Source organism: Rhyacophila brunnea, unplaced genomic scaffold (assembly GCF_057557595.1).
Source record: "Rhyacophila brunnea isolate RB1 unplaced genomic scaffold, BYU_Rbru_1.0 scaffold_12, whole genome shotgun sequence".
Taxonomy (NCBI): domain Eukaryota; kingdom Metazoa; phylum Arthropoda; class Insecta; order Trichoptera; family Rhyacophilidae; genus Rhyacophila; species Rhyacophila brunnea.
In genome coordinates this window covers 41,058,153-41,082,563 of record NW_028232774.1, presented here as the reverse complement: position 1 = coordinate 41,082,563, position 24,411 = coordinate 41,058,153, and the positions used below count along the sequence as shown (strand labels likewise).

Genomic DNA, 24,411 nt, shown 5'->3' with positions numbered 1-24,411 from the left:
TGGACTCGCTCGCATTCTGAGAGAAAACGTCGCGCTGGAAACACGTCACTTTGTTTCGTGATGGCGACGGTCATATTAATTCTTAAATCGCCTAAAGATGACTAAAAACGTTACCCATTTACTTTAAAAAGAAAACATGTCAATGAATATATTATTATTGTTACTAATAGAACAATAAACAGAACATAAATGGACGTATGTTGGATTTATATGACAAATTATATTTCGTTTGGCATGCGTCATTTGCACTCTTGACCCGCAATCTGCGCATCGCCTAGCCACGATCTTTTTAGACCGTGCCTCAACTGAGGTACAACCTTAACAAATTGCGTTAATTTTGACCATCGGCTGTTTATTTATAAAATATTATTTTTCATACAAATAGACTGCTTTTGTTTCGTTGATAATCACTAATACGTGACCACAGTATAATAGCTTCCTAGTTTTAACTATTTGATAATTTCTTAGTGCTTCTTATCCTCAATTTCACATATACATTCGTAACTATGCCCTACATGTCGAGAACCATGCGTCGTCTGTACAGCCACATTTCAAACTCATTTCATGTTTGAAATTTCTACGCCGAATTATATCCTCTTAATATTACCATCGAATATCGGATTATCGTATTAATATGATCGTGCGTTTCAAAAAATATGTCTACATAACATCAACCCTCACATTACGCAACCCTTGTTACAAAATTAACAGGCATCGTTATAAGGCTGTAACCAATACAGCGTTTAGTGGCTGCTATTAGCGGCGGAGCGGTCTGTTATCGGTACGCCCCGGTTATACTTTAAGTTATATAACATAATACTTCCATACATATATAATATTATAATGTTATAGACAATATATATATATATAATATGATGAAGTTGTTTCAAAACTCTACATATAAATATTATCGAACAACTTCAGAAACATACAAAAAGGGTTATCAAATAATATATATATATATTACTACGTTTTTCTTAGCTCGTATTCTTATTTGTCCGGTGGTTCTTTGCCCGGTACAAATCTTTCAATCGATGTTTACCTAACTTCCCGACTAGCTAGACATTTGAAACGTTTAGAATATATCAGAACACGATGCCAACGCATTATTTTTAAATACTTTTAGCCATCTTTAAGTAGAATTAAATTCATTTTCAATTAATTCTGTTTTGTATGAAAAGTTATTTTGACACCATTATTGGTTGCTAAGGGTCTGGGGTCCTAGTAACTAAATTATTTATATATACTATGGAAATCAATATGACATGTCAAAATGACATTTCAGGATTATTTCTATCGAGTACATTTTTTTTAATCGTTTAAGCTAGTCAAGTCAAGTTTATATGATTCAACAGAAAATTTAAAAACGTTGTATATAAACAGTTCTTTTTATCTTGTAAAACTTTTATCTCAATAAGTTGACTGTGTCACGAGGTGTATCGCATGTTGCACCATCTTGTTGGAACCACATATCGTCCAAATCAAAATCATCTAATTCATGCCAAAAAAATAGTTATCATATTTCTGTAGCGTTCTCCATTGACCAAAACTTCATTGCTTTTTTATTTTTCCTAAAAAAATACGGTCCGATTACACCTCCAAACCATAAAACACACCAAACTTGTTGTTTCGAGAATAGTATGTGGGTTTTCATTACACAAAATGCGACAATTAAGCTCATTTACGAAGCCATTTAACTAAAAATGAGCTTAATCGCTGAATATGATTTTTTCATGAAATAATGAGTATATTTCAAGTTGCTCTAAATCCCAATCAGCAAAATTTCGTTGCACCAAATAATTATTCGGTTTAAGTTCCTTAGAACGACGTATAATTGATTGTTCTGGGTTTATTATTTGATTATTTGGCCGTTATTTGATTTACAACATCAATATCTCCAGCAGTAAGTTTACTTTTTTAACCGGTTCGAATTTGAACATTACCAAAGATTACCATTTGACTCGAATTTTCCCATTTGTTAATCATTTATTCGAAAAAACCCTAGAATAAAACATCTGTTGAATGGGATTGAAGCAACGTACATCACTATCCGGACGGACTCCATTTTAGTCGGTCGGCATCAGGATCTGTCCAAATAGTTTTTTAGATTTTATTTTAGATGCACTAGATTTTAGAATAAATTCAACATTATGTATTATAAATACATGGTGAAGAACAACAATATACCTCTAGAAAACATTTAAAATGGTGCCTCATACTAGTGTGGATATTGAATATAGGTACAATAATACAAAACACATCCTACATATTTCCACGTGAGTCAAGCAATTATTTATATATTAAAGCTTGTCACGTAACTATGTGTAAGTATAACTATTTAATGAAAACATTATTAGAAAAACAAATTGACCACCGCCATCAGTACGATTAACAAAAGCCATAAAAGCATTCAGAACGATTAGAATTTTCACCGATTTCAGTACATTGTACGAATTTCAAAAGTACGTTCCTTTTATTTAATATGTACTGTTTATTTCAAGAGAATGTTTAGGTTCAGTTGTCTATTTTATAGAACTTTGTATAAACATTTCATCCAGAATGTACATTCGTACCTTCGTCAAAGTTTCTATACAAAATATTCAAAATCTTAACGAGTTAACGTTCCTACCCCTTATTTCTTCCGGTCCTGTGTCGCATCCCTAACACCCCCTCACCATGTTAGATCGTTCCAAATTATTATGTAGGTATAACCTTCCGCATCACCATGGTAGATTGTTCCAAATTATTATGTATGTAGACTCCACCTTACGTAATAATTCAGAAGGTGACAACGTGAATAATCTCTACCGAAAAAGTTTCATCAAAGTTACATCAAAGTTCATCATTCGTCACTGCTGAAATTTGAAAGTCCACTGATTAGAATAGCTAAGTTGCTTTCAACCGTTTTTTCCTGCACTCTGAGAGTCATTGGTACACAGAAGCATGTGGCATCTTTCATCTGGTCACTTCACATTAGGCATTCTCCCATATATGATATGTAACTATTTGGAGACAAGCACTACACAATTATCATGTATAAAGACCTCCCCTAGCCTATTCGACTCTTTTCATCCCAGGCTCTTCGATACCACATACATCCACCGAACTGTATCATATGTCGATACAACCAGTTGTAGGGCGTCTCTGTGGTAGTTTAGTATGTCTGAGTACCACTGTATGACGGCATTTTCCCAGCAGATGTCTATCTCGCCGAGCGACATGTCAGCCCGTTGCCATTTCATTTGTTTTACGACCGTGTACTTTTGTCTGCAGACATTAGTACCAATACGTCTATTCAATTTAGATTGATTTAAATTTTGTATTTTTATATAGCCTTTCAGGATCTTCAGGCAAACTCAAAGATTAATGATGAAAGGTTAACAAAATTTGATTTTCGGAAATATGTAGATGGTTTAAAATTTCACCGTATGTGCACACATTTATATTTCATTCTGTTATATAATATTAGCAACGGGGTTGTAAACGAATTACATTTTTATTAACGATAAATGTAAGGTAAGTATTTATCAACAGTTTTCTGTTTTATCATTTTATGTTCTGCCATCTCGTGGGTCAGATCCGAACTGCGTACACGGTAGCATTGTCTTCATTCTGATATATTTTAGTATACATCGGAACAGTATGTTTGATAAAATTATTTGCGCACTTAATTGCAGCCCTTAATTAGCTATACACACGTGTTTAAGGACGAAATCCTTAGGTGGAACATTCTCTACGGCCTTCCGCATCAGACCTGAGACGTCATCCCTTTCTAGGGGCGCGATGACGAAAAGATAGCGCGTCATCAATTATCTAACGCCCCCTGATAACGTCGCTTCTTGGTGGGTCATTAAATTCTATGCTTGTCAAACGGTTGCGCATACGGCGTGACTTACCCCATGGGCGTTGCAGTCACGGCGTGTTTTACGGGAATTTAATTATTTTATTTAAAAATATGGGAATGAACATTTTAATAACTAAAAAAGTTTGTAATATTTCTTTAGTGGAATTACATAACATCGCACGAAGGAAAGGAATGTGAGATCCAGTATTATGACGGTCTCATCATATACGAGGAGGCCTTCGATTCAGTGGTAAATAAACCTCCTGACAATTTTTAAATATGGAACACTTGAAAAAAAATTTGGATTTTTTTTTGTCAGGTCGAATTAGTGATAAAACAAATACCCATTTTTATTATGTAAATCTTTCGTCGGTGTAAGAATTAGACGATTTTGAATTCGAAAACTTGAGTGTGTTATTTTATTATTAATAAGATAGGGGTTTTTCACTTCACTTCAACTATTCATAATTTGTTTGTTATTTTTTTATTGTGACCCTTGACTTGTTAGGTAGGTAATTGAGTTTTTACCTACTTTATTATATTGATTTATTATATAAGTTAGAGTTAAGAGTGTTCGTTGTCAGTGTGTGTTTGCCTTTGGTGAGTATACACAACGCCTGAAGATGCCGAAAGGCGAAACCCGGATCGCAAAAAAACGACTCAAATGGAATAGTACAAAACTTAAATCCATTAGAATTTAAAATGAAATAAGTTACAGCTAATTAACGAGTCATTCGTCAACTTTACTTTAAAATACTTATAAGATTTTCTTCAGCCACTTTGTTTTCAACCATTTATTTATAATTTCGAAGGTCTGCTTTAATTACAACCTCCGAACCCACCATTGCGAAACACTTTCCCAGATAGTTCATTGAGATTCCGCGCCGGCCATAGCTGCGAAAGTTCTCGTCTTGGGTGTTAATTAAAATGTCGCCGAGCTTTGGGCGGGAGCTTTTGTGAGATCGATCCAGTCACGTGACGGCTTCTCCAAAAACTTTTTATTTGCGTTGACGAGATGTTACGTCATGTCGATTGGAGATGTGACGGCCTGTCATCTTTGATGGAAATCGAGATATAACTTTATAATAGATTGAGACCCTTTTCGACGTTTTTTACCCCGCTTTGTTTCAGCGCTTTTAGGTCTAAGTAGTTTAACAATTCAATCATTTTTCTCGGTATTCATGTTTCCTTTCGAATATTGGAAAGTTTTGACAGTTATGTCTCTAGTTTTTTTTGTTTTCGATTACCTACGGTTAAACATTTTCGTGAAGTTTCTATTATATTTCATACGTAGGTAGATACAATATTTTTACCCTATAGCCACTTCGATTTTCAAATCGATTTTTTATTTGAAAAAAAAACAAACACTAGCTAGTTTTATCATTTATACAGTTAAAAGACGTAAGACGAGTCTGCTCATGGATTTGTTTAATCTGTGGAAAAGTTACCAAAAAATAAATGTTTTAAAAATAGGTACCTCAGAAACACACCTCAGTGGTTTGAATAAAGGTACCAATACTTGATTCCTCGTCAACGTCAGGATCTCTCCAAATTTTAGTCCTTAACGTACGTGCACTTAGTAATAATTAAGTATATTTTTTATTGAATGAATAATTTACCAGATTTGAGAATGTAACATTCTTTATTGAATATATATATTTTGAAAACACCTCAGAAACATACTTCTTCTCTTTCTTCTTTTTTCACCCTCTCACGACCCAGCATTGGGGCATAGTGCAAGCACAAGTTCGCGCCACTTCCCTCGATCCATCGCCAACTCTTGCGCCTCCCGCCATTCCGGACCTGCAGCCCGTAGATCGCTTTTGTAGCACCGCTGCAGGGTGACTGACCCGGAACACAGGTTTTCCCGCCCGGCGTCGTATTTTTCAAATTATGTACGTTAAATAAAGAATGGTACATTCTCCAATCTGGTGAATTATTCGTTGAATAAAAAAATAGCTCATTAATTAATTTTACATAGTCTTTGTTAGGGGAATTTCATAAATAACGTTACGTCATGATTACCGTTAACAACTTGAATAACAAAAATCATTCCGATGTAGTTACATCTCTTGTGAACCAATCGGGGAAAGGTTTATCTCTTATGGTCTCCCGTGTCAACATCACTTTGTCAATACTTTTACCATATACACCAGGGTCATGCCCTGAAAGTTTACAAAATACGTGAACGTGATATATTTGACAATACAATAATATATGTTTTATGACATTACTTAACCTTTGCCCTTTTTTCAAAATGCTGTCATTCTAATATAGGTTATTTTTTTTTGGGCAAACGTTATCATTTCGTTTTGTTAACACTAAAATAATGATTCACCGCTAATTAAATAACTTAACTAAAATATATGTTAACATGTTTATGTGTACAAAACACAACTTAAACTTTCCCATTTTTTTCTAACGATACTTGATTTGCTTTGATTTTTTCCAAAATCCAAGTATAAAAAACAAATTTTGAATACTTGAAGTATTTGTAAAAACCCGTACCTAATAGATAAATATGTACTTACTCACTATTAATACATGCATTACCTACGTGTTAATTGTCATTACTGGGAAACAATGGACCTAATTAACATGTTAGGAATTTAATAAAGTTAAATAACGAATTATGAGAAATGTACATTCTAATAACAAATAACAACGGGTATAATCCATAATCTGTAAACTAATTACATCAATCGCGGTACCAGAATGTATTTAAAAGGGTATTTTAATTAAGTTACGTACTTACATGCTAAGTTTTTTTTTTTTTTTTTTTTTTTATTAATATATCTTTGTACAAAACTTAAACCATTAGAATTAGATCAAATAATCTCGGTCGATAGTATTAATATAGACCTGCATACCTTGATATATTATTATTTTACAACGTTTTTCTTAGGTCGTGTTCTTATTTGTCTGGTGGTTGTTTGTCCGGTACAAATCTTGCAATCGATTTTTAACTAACTTCCCGACTAGGTAGACATTTGAAACTTAAGAATATATCAAAACACGATGCCAATGCATTTTTTTAATACTTTTACCCATCTTTAAGTTGAATTGATTTCATTTTTAGTTTATTCTGTTTTGTATGAAAAGTTATTTCGATACCGTTATTGGTTGCTAGGGGGTCCTAGCAACAAAATTATTACATAATATATACTCGCGTTACTATGGAAATTAATATGAAATGACATATTTCATTATTCAGTATTTCTATCAAGTACAAATTTTTTTGATCGCTTAAGCTAGTCAAGTTTATATGATTCAACAGAAAATTTAAAAACGTTGGATATAAAAAGTTATTTTTATCTCGTAATTATTTCTATATAAGTTTAGGTTACATGTAAATTGTACGTAAATCTTTCCACCGTGGCACAGTTCGTCGTGAGCTTAATTATCGGAAAGAGATAACCGTATTATATACGGTCTCAAATTTTATTAGATTCAATATGAACATTAATTCAATTTTCATGGCTGATTTTGCTAAAACTCATGAATTCAACAATGAAAACCTAACCGAACCCAACCTAACCTAACAAATAATCCAGTATGTCGGCTATTTTTTAAATTTGTTTGCTGCTGGCTTCCTGTAAAGTGTAAACCGACAAGAAACGTGTTTTATTTAGACATGAATTTTATGTCAGTACTATACGACCCAAAGAGGTTAGGCGGTCGTATACTAAAGACGGCATATATTTCCGATACAACATTTCACGGTGAAGTGTGATACGGCGAATTGCATACGTACAAGTTTCCGGATACGATAAGTTTACTGTTTTATTATTAAAGTCTCAATAAAAGTTATACTTACCAGGAAATCATTAATATTATTATCCGTATGTGATCGCGATTCCGCAATAATACCTATATACCTTCTAACATTATCATTTGTTCGAGGACTGCCGGAGACGGTGAGGTATAAAAATCATACGAAAGTGTAAGTCCCAGGTGGAAAAGACTAAACTTCAGTGTAATGGTGAGAAATAAACATTTTTAATTTAACCATGTTTGCCGAATTAATAAAACGCAAAATTGTAAAATCAACAAACTCCCTATTTCGTGTATGTATATCTCAGGCTGTTACCTACCTGTATTGTAATTTGGGGTAAGCAGTGAGCGAATTTGTTTATCTCGGGTCCTGCGTCACTAATAAAGTTGGATGCTGGGCTGACATATGAAAAACACAACGGCAAATGACGCAATATTGAAATTGCAATCGATATGTAAAAGAAAAACATAACTTAGCATACCAAAATACATTCAAACCACAATGCTTGATGAAATCCTTCTATATACAGACGGAGCATATTAAATAATATGTAAAAATACATCCAAAAATGAGTACCATCATTTTGAATCAACATCCGTTGATCATTTCAAACGCTGGACATGTTTGGCTCGTATGGTAAACAAACCATTTACGTTGGTATTCAAATGTTGTAAATACTATAACGGCATTTGAAACAACAGATCGAACCAATTAGTATAGTTAAATTAGACAGCCAAATAAACCAAACTATTAAGGCTATATACCTCAGTTGAGGCATGGTCTAAAAAGATCGCGGCTAGGCGATGCGTGGATTGCGGGTCGCGGGTGCAAATGACGCATGCCGAACGAAATGCAATTTGTCATATACTCATATAAATCCAACATGCGTCCATTTAATGTTCTGTTTATTGTTCTATTATTAACAATAATAATATATTAATTGACATGTTTTCTTTTAAAAGTAAATGGGTAAAGTTTTTAGTCATCTTTACACGATTTAAGAATTAATACCCCCGTCGCCATCACGAAACAAATTGACGTATTCACACCTCGACGCTCGCTCTCAGAGTGCCAGCGGAGCCCAAAATTTCGTCGCGCCTATAGTTGAAAATTATTTACCGTTTCACTGAAGTATCGCATTAATATAATAATGGCGGCTAGAAATAATAATATTGCACTTTTTCATTTTCTATGGCTACCATTTAAAAGAGGTGATACAACTACGAGATACTAAATTAGTTATGTCAGTCAGATCTATGAAATTATTCTCATTTTTTAGATAAATATTTTAAATGTGTACATATATCGTTTATTTGATCATTCGTCCTTCGCACGACCCTGCGCTGAGCCCAACAAAATGGCTGTTAAACTTCATTGATATTGAATTCAATAGTTGATCCCTCGCTCTATAAAGTTGTCCATGTCAATTGAATAGTGGAAAAGAGTAAAGTTAAACCAATCAAAATAGAGTATCTTTCACGTTGAAGGATTCTTTTTTTCGCAGAACGACTGTATCTCTATTGTACGTGTACCTACTCGATATGGCAGGGATATATATCTGATAGCGAATAGATGTAGCAAGAGATTAAAATTGTATCTAATAGTGGGTGTATTATAAACCTTTTGAGAGTCATATATACTCTATACACTCGACGCCATAGTGTTAACATATACTGTAAACGAGAATACGTTGACAACCATACACTCAACCCTTTTCTGTAGTGGCTAGGTGATGCTGGTCCAGTGCGTCGGTGAGATCACAATATATTTACGTAATTTTCTCAAAGTCTGAGTGTTTGTGATTCATTCAATTCTATTATTACACTACTGTGGGGGGGGGAAATGTATATGTATGTATATAATATATATATATGTAGTTCTCGATTTCTAGACATCCTTACGTCACATTATGCTATGACAAAGCTATGTCATAAGTAGATATTATCTTAGCTAGAGTATTGTTTCAAATGCGGCGGCGTGTTATTCAGATTCGATAGCGGCTACCAGATTTATTATGCAAAGAAATCAAAATAAATGTAGCCATTTAACACATTTTTGTCCTTCTACAAGTTTTTCATTGTCTATCTCTTCATCAAAGGTAGGCAATGTAATCCTTTAAAGCTGCACTTCAGAACAGATTCTTATAGTCTTTCTTTTATCTGTTTCTGTGATTGTATATTCTGTAGGTATAACTTACTTATTATTCTTAAAATACACACTGTAGCTGTTCTGACAGACCTCAATGGAGATAAATGAAAAATGCATTCAAGTCCCTTATTATGGGTTAATCTCAGCTTAGAATGTAAATCTACAACATCTTGAAGACTTTCACCATAATTGTTGGTAAAATTACTCTGTCAATATTACATTTATTGGTGAATATTCCTTAAACCTACATTCCTTTATCAGTAATAAATTAACACCCACTGTATTCCAAAATTCTTTTAAAAAATAAGTAAATGTGTTCTAAAAATGTTAAGAATATCTGTAAACGCTGGAATGAAAGTTTACTCTGAATCGATGCAGGAAAAACACGGTTTATTTGCTAACAATTGTCTTTGGATAAATCTTTCTTGTTTCGTATCCGTTTGTTTAGCAAACTTTACACTTTGTTCAGTACAAACAAAACGGTAATCCAACTACGATAATCCTTTGGTTATATTTTGAATTACGATTTACAGTTTTGATTACTTCCCGATACTTTTATTAAAACAATCAATCAATTATTTATTACGGTAGACAGTGAGCTGAGAAAGGAATCAATCTTTCAGTTTTAAAGTATATAAGTACATAGGCACTATTAATAATATTAATCGTATTTTGAATACATTTTATTTATTGTTATTAATTAAGATTTTGACTGAACTCAAATAAATAGAGATGGTAAATTACATTTTATAAAAGTTGTTTTTAATTCTATGGCTATTTCAGACTTCACATTATCAATCATCAATTCTTACATCTTCTTACAATATTGATTGCTGTAAATTATAAAAATATTATTCGTGAATACTACAGTATATTAAATAAAAGAAAATAATAATATGATCTTTAATAAACCATTTCTTTTATTCAACGAATAATTTACGAGATTTTGAGAATGTTACATTTCATATATTGAACATACATAACTTGAAAATACCTCGGCCACTAGAAAAAATCATATTTGAAAATAATTCGATGTGTTTTCAAGTTATGTATGTTCAATATATGGAATGTTACATTCTAAAAATCTTGTGAATTATTTGATGAATAAAAGAAATGGTTTATTAATAATTGTTAGTTCAAGTAGACGTTATAACTTAAATATTTGGCGAGAGCCGGGCGTCGGTTAGTAATTAAGGTAATTAATATTCCTTGATTTAATACACAAAAACTGATAGTCAACAATAACGTAATTTGATAAACATTTCATGTATGACCTACTACATAGCTTAAATTGTCTCAATTAGATAGGAGGCTCGTAGCATAATTGGTTAATGTACAGTTGGCGCGACACCAGTGGTTATACGGGTTCAAATCCCGTCGAGCATCGTATTTTTATTAAATATGATTTTTTCTAGTGGGTATATATCTGAAGTGTTTTCAAGTTATGTATGTTTAATAATATGATCATTTGTATTTACAATTTAATAATGACCAGGATGATTGTTGTAGACTACCCATCTTGTGTCAGTTGTTAGCTTACTACTACTTATCACACCCCAGCATTGGGCCATATCCAAACACAGATTCGCGCCACTTTCCTTGACAGTTGCAGTTGTACCACAAGGGTACGGAGTGTCTCACTCACAGAACAGATAATAAATAGAATACCGATAGGCTATACTTCAATACGCCGCATCTTGATGCAGGGTTTTGAATGTGTGAGTGTCCTACGAAAATTAAGCACGCATTATGCACGTGCAATAGTGTGTGTAATACACCAACATTAAATGAGCGTAAATGCATAAACCGAGAGCAGTTTGTAGTATTCGACGTAAAACGTATTCTTAACACGTGTGTAAGTTTAACTCGGATTCTTCCTTACTCGAGTCGGTTACCTGCTTCGCCTTACCCGTTACGTATTTCAGTTCCCATTATTTCTGAGTCGCATCGCCTAGCCACGATCTTTTTAAACCATGCCTCAACTGAAGTGTAGCCTTAATTAAAAAATATGTAAGTATCTGAAAACATTAAAAAGATTTTTTTTTAAAGTCAAAGATAAACTTGCAATTGTAAAAAAATGTAATAAAATGTGAATTTGTTGCGGAGTCACATCTTATTATTACATTATTTTTTATGGTCATATTTATTATTAAACTTTAGTTTATTAAGTTTTCAATTTTTTAACGTTTAGATTTTTGACTAATTCATCGTTTTAACATTTTTTATATTTATTTTAAAAAACATCGATTTTTATAAAAATATAAATGTGTATAACTTGAAATCCTTTTTATCTGTATCAAATCAAGCTTCAATATTGGGAACATACCTAAATAAAATTTTATTTTATCGATTAATATTATATTTTTTTTCTTCTCCCTTGTGAGATTAATCTTGTTTAATTGTTTTAAATTTAAATGTCATATTATGAACTTAATTTGTATTTTTTTACGTATCTACACAATATTTTTTATTTAAATCCCTACTACTTCTGTACTGCCCTAGTACTCAGTGCGTCACTGCCTTTCAACCGTGGCCTCTGGGTTCCTGTCCTCGATGAATATATCATACCTAAAATAAAATAAAACATCAGATTGTGAAAAATACTAATCTTTTGTGCGTCAAATAACTCTTAACTTTATTGAATATTTCCTTGTTTGCCTAATTTAATATACTTATATAAAATGTTAATAAACAACTTCCTGCTAAAATTCTTGACGTTACGAAGGAAGTGAGAGATTATAATTATTAGCATTGTAAATTCGTTATTTTCTCGAGTAAGTAAAATTTTTGCATTGCATCAAATCAGATTAAGAAATTTTCCATCCCTCCATCAATTAGCGAAGGCGGTCCACCGCGATTTTCATATTTTCCTTTTAAAACATGTCAGCTCACGTGCCTGGCCCCACCGTAAAAATTTAAATTTAAAGCAGGTCCCGAAAAGGTTGACGTGACGCGTAACACTCTGATAATTACATGAATTACATAAAATTCTCACTTCCTCTAATTGTATAATGCTTTATCCACATAATGATTTAGAGATCAGGACCTGTTTCGTTTAATTTAAACATTTATTCTTCCATCAAGTATTGCAGTTGGTGAAATTAAGTAATTATATTGATCTAAATTGAAATTTCAAACGATTTTTTTCTATTGCTTTCTCTTCATCGTTTCCTTTAACATTATTTGGGACGTAAACCGTGGCGTAAAGAATGAGCAGTGCATCTCAGAGTTGTGCTGGGAGCGTTCCAGAAAGAACTTCCAAATATCCTATTTATAAATGATGTCCAAGTGTGCGAGTTTTTAGTTTTACTTACACATATATATGAAAACTATGATCAAGCGTAAAATGATAAGAAATTCGTCGCATATTTAAAAGCTAAATAATTTCGTCCCATAAAACCTGTGAGTAGCATTTCTTTTTTAAATGAGTTTTGGTAACTTTCCCCAAGGATTTTATTAGCATTCTGCGATAAACATGAGTAGGTACTTATGTGTGAAATTATATTTATTTATTTAAGAAAACAGAACATTGTGGACATAAAAAATATTTATATTGACGTACCGAACATGAGATTTACATTATAACAAATATTACCCTCACAAGAGAGAAGAGAATATATAAAATAATAATAATAGTAATAAAAAAATAAAACATACTTAAGTACAATTTTATACAGATAAATAAAATTTCGAATACAAAATATATAGCATGTCACCAAAAATGTCTACGTCTTTGGGGAGCGCATTGACTAGTCTTGCATCCCTCGCTAATGGTGCCTGATAGGCTTTAAATGAGGAATCAGTTCCGATCCAGAATAAATCATGGCTACGACCACGTAGATAATTTACAAGCGTATGTAAATTCAAATTCATTAGGACACTAGGATTGTAAACCATCCCTCTCGATAACAGGCAAAAGTGTTTCAAGAGCAGAAGAAACCTACGAGATTCAAGAGAGTGAACAGTAAGTATGCCTTGTAGTAAGGCAGGCGAAAAATAATCATTTGACGAATTATCGAAAGGAAAATAGTTATATGTCTGAAAATAAAGACATCGAAGAAATTTCTTCTGGACGCGTTCTAAAATAAGCTTATAAGCCAAGCCACTTAACTTTGCCTTGATACTATGACTAGTCGTCTAACTGGGAAGTCTAATGATCTGGATTCAGTCTTGTTATCCATATGCTTCATCCTCGGTGCCGATATGCTGCCTACCACGACGTTTTTTCCCTGACCAGCACGACCATGCAGGACTATACGTGTATACATCAAGGTTAAAGAGGAACACAGACAACCCGTTGGAAAGGGTAGTTTTATAGTTACCTATAACTTAGTAAGAGCTATCAATGTAGATTGCTGCCCGCTTAGAGAAGGCCTGGGGAAATTCTACAGGCTGCATTTCTACTATCGTAGTAGATTTTTGGGTTCCCACCGTGTGTCCTTCTTCCTTCTTTATTCGACGTTTCTATCTACCCTAGTTCAGGCCTATCTATCTTATATCAAAAACACTACCGATACCATTTCCAGGATACTTCGGAAACATGAAATCGAAACAATATTCTCAACATCGACAAAGGTCCGAAATATGTTAAGACCAGTAAAGGACTCGCAACCTTTGGACTCGGCAAGTGTATACCAGTTAAGCTGTCGCGGATGCCCAAAAAAGTATATAGGCTAAACTTCTAGAACAGTAAAGAAGCATGTGAGTGAACACGAGAGGACATACCGACTTAAAAATTACACGATGTCAGCAATTGCCGAGCACTCGATGGATACAGGACACAAATTTGCCTTTGAAACCAAGATATTGGGTCGGAATAAAGGATATTTCGCACGATTGGTAAAGGAGGCCCTAGAGGCCATAGAAACCCTGAAAATATTATTTGGGATGATGGATTACGGTTAAAAACGTCTTGGCTTCCGGCACTATCAGCAAAATCCAATATTCGAGCCGGTATCCCTGGTCGTAACGATTGACAGATTACTCTGAGCAACGTTTGCTCTTAGCTAATCGGATTCCTTTTGACATTCTTAGAGTAATGTTTACATTCACATACCTACACTACATTTTCATCATAAAACATATAATCTCTTGATAATGGCTTCTGCAACGAGCCCGAAACGTCGAGTAAAGAAGGACACACGGTGGAAACCCAAAAATCTACTACGATAAAAAACAACCGTAAAAGCCTCATTATATGCATTTATACTACCACGTAAGAACCCAGTTAGTTGGTTGAATATACTAACAAAAACTTAATAATTTATATTTTTAACGTTTCATCGTGGTCAGTTATCTGAGCGCAGTGTTTACAAAACATGCCTTTAAGAAAATTGCACATAATGTCGGCCATTATGATACGATGAGGAAAATTTTCCAGCTAAACGCTTTACGAAATTGCATTAAGACCGTTTTTTCTCATGCTTTGTTTCAGAAATCTCAGTTGTTTCAACCCCCCTGCTGCCCGTTCGAGTCGACTAGACCGCTGTTGAGGAAAATCAACCAACCGCAACGAATTTGCCGAGGAGCTTTTTAAGCTCCACAAAAAGGTAATGTTACAACCTTATTTTTGCATATATTTTTGGGTCACCATAATAACTACAAAATTACAGGATAGCGTTTTGGAACGGATTTCAAAATCCTAAAGTAGGTTTTTATATCCGCATCCACAAACTGTTTTATATATCCTTAACCCCATATCTTATACAGGTTTTTTGTATTTAATATGACGTCTTTACTTATAAATACGTGAGAATCTTTCGCTCACGTCGAATTCAGCGTTTTTTTAAATCCTCATTTACTATAAACTTGTTTATTATTAATATAGTTAAAATAAACTGCACTAGTTTGAGAATATTCTATGGGAATCGGTTTTAGCCATCCAGATTTTCGCGTTTTGACATATTAGGGGTTGAGACAAATTAAAGTTTCTTACTGGTTCGCGGTTTTTAATAGCAATTTTCAGGATACAAATTAAATTGTCTTCATACATATAAACCGAAATCTCAATTTGTCGATTCTTTTTATGGATAAGGGTCTTATATATTTATTTACTAGGTGTGACATTATTTTCTCAAAAAAATCAAAACTGCCCCCCGTATAATATTATATTAATAATAATTAAAATAAAACACAATGTTGTGTAGTACGTGTCCCATATAGTTTCCCGCTTCATCTGCCCGAATGTGACTCTGTCAATTGATAAACAATATAATATAATGTCCATTCTAATAAATGTTGAAAACAATATTATTTATTGAAAATATGGACAATATTAAAATTTTACGAAATACTATCTTTTTTAATTTAATTGATACAATATTTATCCACATAGAATTGTCAGATTTATCACAATTAAAAAAATATATATTAAGAAACCATATGGTTAAATGTATGCTATTCACAAAATAATCGACATTAAATTATGTACATACAAAATTTTAAAACACGTGAGAAATACGAGTATATATAGGTGCATCAGAAATAATCAGTTTGAAAAAAATACGACTAACCGCGGTATTCGAATACGCGCCCTATGGAATTCACGCACATATGCTCTAACCGCTAAGCTATTTATGTCGTTAACTAGTAGCTTTTACAGTTCTCGCTGAAGCGCTTTCTTGACACGTGTTTTCAAATTATGTATGTTCAATAAACAATGTAAATGCTTAAATCTTGCGAATTTATGAAACCACGTTATTTATATATAAAAAAAATAACTAGCAATATATAATTATGTTAGGTATTCCAAAAATTACTCTTTCATTTTCCACTACAGTGATGTTATAACATTATTTAGTTATAGTAAAGTTGTACGTTTCCTGTTTAATCTCATGGAAAAATCGTTCATTTAATATCTATTAGCAAACAAGTGAGCAAGCTTTTTCTGCAAACAGTTCTTGTTTATTTCTTTTATTCAAGTCAGCGCAAAATAAAATGCTGTATTGCTAATAGTGCATGCAAGTCGCTTAGTTTATTTTGGAAAATGGCGTGGTATTTTGCAAGTCTTAAACAATGCTTAACGGCTTTTCATCAATCCATCATCCCTTCGTTATTAATTCCTTCCATCCGTTTCCCTTCTCTTGTTCATTCAAAAAATATTGTTTCGGATTAATTACGGCGGAACCTTAAAGCGAAAGCTGTGCTGCAAACAGATTCTTTTATTTTTTTACTTCGCTTCACTTGCTGGCTGCTTAACCTGTCATTTATCAAGTCATAAGAGTTTTCATTGCTCGCTTTCTACGGTACGATATTTCTTACGTCCCGGAGTTAATAATGCTTCGTAGGTTAGTGGTAAAAACAGCTCTGGTATATTGTTAGGTATAAAAGTATGTTGGTTTACTAGAAGAGGGATTTTACAAGGGATAGGATAATATACATAAATATATCATCATAATCAGCCGGGGTCAATCCACTGCTGGATGAAGGGGTCCCCAAGCTTTCTCCAACTCTCTCGGTCCTGTGTCGTTCGCTGCCACGTATTTCCGCTGAACTTTACCAGATCGTCAATCCAGCGGCTTTTAGGGTGACCCTGTGGCCGTTTCGTGCCCCTTGGGTACCACTGGATGACGGCATTTGTCCAGCGGCCGTTCTTTCGGCGAGCAATGTGCCCCGCCCATCTCCATTTCAGCTGTTTGGCAACGTCTATTACATCGCGTACTTCTGTCTGCTTCCTAACCCATTCGTTTCTCTTACGGTCCTTTCGCGTGATGCCCAACATACACCTCTCCATGCCTCGCTGTGACTCTTAGCCTTTGGACATCTCTCGTGTTGAGGGTCCACGTCTCGCAGCCATACGTGATCACGGGTAGCACACATTAGTTGAACACCCTACGCTTAAGACATAATGGTAGGTCACTCTTGAAGATACTATTCAGACGCCCGAAAGCACTCCATCCCAGCTTTCTTCTTCGTTCTTCGAACAATTTCATCGTGCGTGCTTCCGTCTATGGACACCTGCTGTCCGAGATAGACGTAGCTGCTGACTTGCTCGAGTTGGGTGCCATAAATACAGATAATCCCAGGGTCCGAAAAACAGTTCCTCATCACTTTTGTCTTTGAGACATTTATCTTTAGACCGACCGTTTGACTGACATCCGCGAGTTCTTGGTATAACGGATATAAAATAGTGATAAATAAGGGAGGTAGAGCAAAGAATATGTTAATAACAGTATCATGAGTTTCTTTCTCCAACTGCCGCCAACACACGCACCGTCAATAAATGAAATACTTACTTAAAGCCTCAATGACATTTAGCTACTTTACAAGTTGTTTGTTGGCGAATTTACAATCTACTTGTAAACTCACCCAGTGTCATCGTCGAAATAGCTAACAAGCAGATTATAAACAATCTACCGAGAAAAGTTAAAAGCCGGTCAACTTTGCACAACGTCTGCGCAGTAGAGCGATGGTAGCGACCTCCCGGTAAAAAAGCGAACTACTCAATACGTCCTGTCAAAATAGTACCAAAAATGACGGTTTCAACTCGCTAGCTTGTTGGCTGATGAGCGAGTGAAAAGTTTTGTGTGTCATCATTACAATCGCACTAGCTGACTCGCCCGCTTTTAAATTCGCCAACAAGCAGCTTGTAAAGTAGCTCAATGTCATTGACGCATAACTGCCAGATGAAGAGATCTGTAATAAGCTATAAATTGTTGGACTCCATGACTCGTTACGAGATAAATCTAGATGTTACACAGAATAAAGAAAGCCAAATAATAAATAAAAGACTGCGTAACTGTACAAGTAAACATATAATTTCTGCTATTTAGGCATACAGTCTGACATTGACACGATGACACGGCCACAGATAAATGAGGTTGACTTTAATGAAACGATATATCTAATTAATAAATCTGAATGCTCGGTGTTCGTAATACTAATTTATGACCGAAATGGTGAAACGATACAGATAATTACGTGAATCCAGGCGGTTTCTTCATCTTCACGGGGCCACAGGTATTTGAACGTTACGTGGTGTCCATTTTGAAAGCAATCTGCCAGACTCCTAGGATAGTTGGAAGTCTTACCACGGATACCGATATCGACTGAAGATGTGAACCAAGAGATCTTGTATTGCTGAAGCTATGCCTTTTATAAACTCTGTCCATCGGAAAACTGACAGTGCTGGCTACAACTCGACCCGCCATGTTCCTTTCGACCAGAGACGTCAGAATTGGGTTGCCATACTCCGGACGGATTTGTAAGTGAGACTTGAACTATGTTGTTATTTAAACATAACATTATAGTATGATTTTGTATTGGGCATGGTTATATACGTTAAACACACATAACTTGAAAACACCTCAGATATTATATATTCACTAGAAAAAAATACGAATCTCGCTGGTATTTGAACCCGTATAACCATTGGTGTCGCGCCACTATGCATTAACCAATTATGCTGCGAACCTTCTATCTAATGACGACAGTTAAAACTAGTAGGTTAACATGAAAAAAGATTATCAAATTGCGTTATTATTGAGTATTAAATCAAGGAATAAATTACCTTAATTACTAACTGGAAGCGGAGAGTGTCACTTTCCCTCTTTTATAATTCTCCGATGTTGTCAATTTGCCTTTGAAGATCTTGTTAAGATGACTAGGAACTATTCTTATCTGTCATGTTCCTCGTTTTCGAGGATTGTCCTTCCATTGAAAAATGTGTAATGTTTTTTCCAATTCGCAAAACTAACCAACACCATCTGTAAATTGTAGTCGTAGTTCAATAACAACAAATATGAATGACTGACAAAGTTTAATGTGCACTATTTATGTCGGATCTTAACAGCCTACCTCCGCCCTTAGCCACTGCTTTACTTACATACAATAAGAACAAATCTGTTCGAAAATTGTATAAAAATACTTAATACTTAGGTAGCCATATTACTTATTAATGAAATGTAATAAATTGATGCGGCTCACCAGTTAAGAATCACTGCTCCAGTATATATAACCAATTGTTTCAATTATGCAATGCCCTTGTCTAAACTTCAATCAAACGCAATTTTGACTTCATGGTGGAGTAGTGATACCGTCTACCACTCACACCATAAACCTGATGAAAGATTATACCCATTAGCGAGGAGAGGTTTGCTTCCAAGGAGAAGACTGCTCCATCAGTTATGGTTTGGTTAGGATATTAAATCCCCAAACGAACGCCGGCGTATTTCTTGAAACCGAGTGAAGTATTTACCTACTTACAAATACTTTGTATCATACAAGAATGCAAGACGTTCACAGTTTTCTCTCCAATATAAATGTCCTACTAGGCATTAAAGTTATATTTTATACTGTATTATGATTTTTTAGATTTCAGTTTATATTTAATGATGTTCAAAATAAAATTAATAAATCAACTAAGATTAAATTTATACTATTTTTAAACGGACATTGGAATCTTTCCATGGAAAAAAGTATATTTCGGTTAGTATTGCTCTTCTGAGAAACAAAATTGAAGGCTTTACAGTCATTTTTGAAAAATGTATATAATTCTCTAAGGCTTTTGATAAAAGTAAATTATTATTCTCTTACGAGACTGAGCAATGTAGAAGGAATTATTTCAGGATATAAAATCAGCTTACAAATCGTATGTGATATTATTTCATTAATAAATATACTGATAGTACCTACATACTTTTTTATATTATGTACCTCTTCCATTTTCATCATTTAAGTATATTATCATTTGAAAAGTGGCGAAGGGTGGAGGTAGGCTGTTAATATCCGCCATAAATAGTGCACACTACTTAATTATGTCATTCATACGTATTTGTTTTCATTGAAATGAGACAACAGTTTATAGATGGTGTTGGTTAGTTTAAAAAAATCAATTAAACCCTGCGAAAACTAAGCCATAATAGATATTAGTTAAAAAATACTCATTTATCTATACAATATCTTAAATTATCTAATTAAAACACACATTACTTCAGATATTTTATAGACAGAATAATATTGTTATCCATTATAGTTTAGTTTAAGCAGGGTTTAATGAATTTAAAAAAATGAACCGACATTATGTGTAATCTGTATTCTCGAATATAAATAAATATGAATGAAAAATTGTGCAGAATTTTGTCACTCAAAGTATATCAAAAGTATTATGATTTGGTATAGACATGGTTAAATTGATTTTTAAAAACTAACCAACACCATATTTTGTAAATCTTAGTTCAATAAAAACAAATACGTATGACTAACATAGTTTAATTTGCACTATTTACGGCGGATCTTAACAGCCTACCTGCACCCTTCGATACTGTATTTGTGTTGATGGATATCAAACGCCGTAAAGTCCACATATTGAAAAAAATGACTTTTGATATACGTTTAATAGAGTATGCAAATCTGCACATTATGGTATACTGCAAACCCCCAAAAGTCCACTGTTTACGTATGAAATCACGTTTCGAAAGATCAACATTTTTTCAAACCACCTTAAGTCCACAAGCTAAAGGTGAACGATGGCACCTATCATTTTCCTTAATTTCTAAACAATTATAACATAAAATGGATGTAGAAGTGGATTTTGTGGATCCAGACAAAGCCAGAAAGAGGTCGAGCACCGAAGCTAAGAAGAAAAATCCTTGTAGCCATCGTGGGTATTAGATTCAATTATCTTACAATATCTCACATGTTACAACCATTTGTATTACAAGATATGATAAAACTGCATTTTTCTCAGTTTGACATTCAGTGGACTTTACGACGTTTGATATGTGTCAACACATTTGGATAATTTATTTATATTTTGTATTATCATTCGGCTTAAATCTTGCACTGTTTGACGTTTTTCATACTTAATTGTATACATATTTTCATTCAACAATGAAAGTGACTTTAAATGACTACATGACATTTTCAATTTGACATCATTCTTATAATAACACAGAACGTATAAGATCAAACCTTTACGTCACCCTCAGTAATACAAAGGCATAAAGGAAAATCTTGTGTATTCAAAAGATGGCAGCACCGGTTGCTTTGTATCATATAAACACAAACAAAACAAACACTTGTTGTCTATTGTCACACAATAATTGAAGCCGCAAATAATTAGAGGCCGTAATGACATAGCGGGTCGCTACAACAGGCGCTATGTCGCTTGAAGCAAATAATATCACAGTCAAACGAATTGCACGGCGTTGAGCATATCGTGGAATTCTGTGTTCGCTGGCGGTGTGGCGACGCTGTGTGATTTAATTGGTTTAAACTGTCAAGACTGAAGTCGAGTCAAGACTTAACAAGTCTTAACTAACGAATTTAAGATTCAGGGGAATACAGCCAGAATTTGCACTTTGGTCATTGAGACTTTTTTGAAACAGACACGTTCCGCCTAGGCATTCATTGTCTTGTTGAGATTTTACAGTATTTTGAATAAATACTATAACCTAGTGGTTTTCAAATTTTCTCGTTGCACGGCGCCTTCAAAACTTATGTTCTGAGCAGTCAATTTAAAAGTTTCCTTGACAACCAGATTCGAGAACTTTCTTATCTATTCTGAGCTGTCGATTGATAAATCGCTCTTAAAAACCAGATTCGAAACCTTTTAATTTTTGAACTTTCCCGGGCCTACCGGAGTTCGAACAGAATCAAATGTTGGAGATTTTTCTCCGTATCGCATTTTTTTTGGTTACGACTTCCGAGTTTTCAAAATGTTATCAAAAATAACTGGTTTCGAAAATGAAAGTCAAATAATTATAATCTATATTAGAGAAACGGAATTACAACTTAAGAATACACGACCCATTATCACCGTAGCGATAAGGGAAGAGCAGATTACATTTTATTATCACCTGATAAAATACCTACTGAAATATTGCTCATTTTTATTGTAAATTTTATAAATGAATTATTAATCAAATGTATTTTGTGTGATTGTATGTGGTTATTGCTTCATATTTTGTTTTTTGTTAATAGTTTAGAATATTTGGTTTAGTTGTCCTTAATGATGTATTATGGAATATTAATATCCATTTTTTAAATTTAATTGTTATTAATAACGTATTATTGGATGGAGAATTTCAATGTATTGGTAGATTATTTGTGTCACCTTTTGAATTTGTTTTGATAAATGCCTGTTTTATAAAGATTATTCAGTTGAAAATGTCCCTCTGAGGCGGACGAAACCGGTGCAGATTTATTTATTAAAAGTGGAATAAGTATTTTTTTTTAAATGCGTGTTATTAAACTAAATATCTTTCACTCTGTTGTAGGGCAGTATGCTCCTCTTACGATCTAAAATAGCTTATTAAATTTATCTATCACCATTGCTAAGGGTCGCCTTTTACGATACGGCCCCATTAGCCGGCATTATGTTATTTAATTATGAGTTATGACACTTTATTACGAGCGAAAAAAAATTATGTTTATTTTTCGAAGTATTATAATGATAACAAAGTCTATCAGTAATTAATGCCTTTTCCTGAAATTATTTTAAGACCTGATACATTTACTAACGATTGCGAATAAGACCTACTATGTTATTTATTGTTTTCCCGGGAAACATTCACCCAAGTCCATCTTACACGTTCATGTCACGTCTTTGACTTAAGAGTTCCTGATAAACTTGTAACTTCGGACGATCTTATCGTTTAGATTTCTATTATATGTTATCTACCCCTTACTAAGTAGGCACATATAAATGTTTGACGTATTCCCTATTAAATTACTTAGGTTTATGCTTTCGGTCTACTTCTAATACTGATACGTTGTCCCACCGTTGTTACAATCTTGCTATATGTATTAGAACATGTAGGTACGAATATATTATTATTCCAGCTATTCCAATATACTACCTATATTTACTTACTTAGAGAATTCAATTTACACTAAGATGATCAGTGTTTTACAGTGAATGTGAAGCATTTTTATTTAATCGTAATTATTTTTTATTGAATATTACAATGTCTTTATATTAAATATTATATGTAGGCAAATATACACACATATTTTATGATAAATCATAATATTATTAACATTAACTAGTAAGTAATCAAAATTCTTTAAGGTTTTCTTCTTCCAACTTTATTTTCCAAATGTCTCGGTCAGTTTTGACTTACACATCCGTATTAATAATAGTACTAATAATTGATTAACCTCTCTTTTCCATGATATTTAAGAATGATTCACAATAATTTATATACCTATTCATAATTAATATTTTAAACGAATGAATAAGTTATCTGTTGCAAATGTATAGAAAGAATAGTTCGCTGATATAGTTCATTTAATTGGCTCTAAACTAGAAATTTTCAAAATATTGTAATAGAATCCTTCCAATCATTTTTTTTAATTAGCTCTACAATCCTGTGTAGATCTGGGCCGTCTCACGAATAGGTTTCTTAACAGATGTTTTTACGAGGGATGGATGTTAGTCACTTGCTTAACCTATTAGGTCCATACCATGGCCCCCACAAGGGGGGGACTGACAGGGCTCTAGCCTGGGGGCCCGGGCTCTGGGGGGGCCCGCATGGCGTGACTACCTTATAAGTGAGATACGACGAGAGATGAGACGCACATCACACATTTTCTCTAATAGTAAAAAAGTCGCCTGCGGTGCTATTTTACTTTAGGAATATTATTATTTTTAAACACGTGATTGTGTGATGCAAATTTTGATTATTGTGTGTCGATGAAAACT

General features: G+C 33.7%; 1 protein-coding gene across 1 annotated transcript in view; it reads left to right on the top strand.

Annotated features, from left to right (window-relative positions):
• Positions 1-24,411, top strand: part of LOC147078188 (uncharacterized) — a 1,208,676-nt gene that overhangs the window by 1,061,747 nt on the left and 122,518 nt on the right. Inside the window, exon 8 of the mRNA XM_085961301.1 lies at positions 15,202-15,316. The gene's annotated coding sequence lies outside the window, so the exon portion shown is untranslated. The remainder of the gene's footprint in view (positions 1-15,201; positions 15,317-24,411) is intronic.